This window comes from Sesamum indicum, unplaced genomic scaffold (genome assembly GCF_000512975.1).
Source record: "Sesamum indicum cultivar Zhongzhi No. 13 unplaced genomic scaffold, S_indicum_v1.0 C02396, whole genome shotgun sequence".
Classification (NCBI taxonomy): Eukaryota; Viridiplantae; Streptophyta; class Magnoliopsida; order Lamiales; family Pedaliaceae; genus Sesamum; species Sesamum indicum.
Genome location: NW_011630576.1, coordinates 1 through 762, shown reverse-complemented (window position 1 = coordinate 762; position 762 = coordinate 1). Strand labels below are relative to the sequence as shown.

General features: G+C 39.4%; 1 long non-coding RNA gene across 1 annotated transcript; it reads left to right on the top strand.

Annotated features, from left to right (window-relative positions):
* Position 1: 1 nt before the first annotated feature.
* LOC110011524 lies at positions 2–312 on the top strand. Its single transcript, XR_002286536.1, has 2 exons — positions 2–91; positions 179–312. It is a non-coding gene; the product is annotated as an uncharacterized LOC110011524 (long non-coding RNA).
* The last annotated feature ends 450 nt before the right edge of the window (positions 313–762 follow it).

Here is a 762-nt window from a genome sequence, read left to right as displayed (position 1 = left end):
AGTTGTGGAGCAACAGAGCGACAGATGTTCAAATCGTCGGCCATCCACAGGCTCTGTCTCATGGCTCCTAAACCTCAACGCTCCCGCCATTGTAAGCATTCTTACCATTTATTGCGCCACCTCCACAGCATTATTTCTTGAAATCTCAACTAATTCATTTACACATTTTGTCAAACAGTTGGAGAGACCGCGCTGCTGGGCACTGCAACCAAGAAGCCGAGAACTTTGACCACTGATGCCACTGCTAGTGCCGCTGATTCTGACTCCAATCCGATGAAGGACGCCTTCTCCAAATACGCCGCCTATCTTAATGACCTGGTGCTTTTCCTTTTCGTGCTTATTGTAATTGCCCACCTCTGTTTTTTCTTTGACACATTTTTGCCAGCAAAGGGTGTGTCAGTTGTTGAAATTTGATAAACTTTTCGTATGAATTCTATTGTTCGTGAACTGTTACATAGAGCACATCAAATTGCCTACAGGTTCTGCTTAAATATTTTGTTGATGAAGATTTATAACCCATGTTATGCAAGCCTTGTGATTTTGAATGTATGGTTTTTAAAGTAACTTTAAAGGGGCTTAATGTGTTTGCTAATTTGCTAAATGTTGTGTTCGTAACGATTCAAAGTAATCCTAATGTGTGTTACATGAGTATGTTAATTCTTTGAAAGCTTATTAGTGTATCGGAAAATTTAATAGAAATAAGCTAATATACAACCAACGGGGTGAAATTTAAAGGAGTATAATCTCATGGAGGATTCTTTC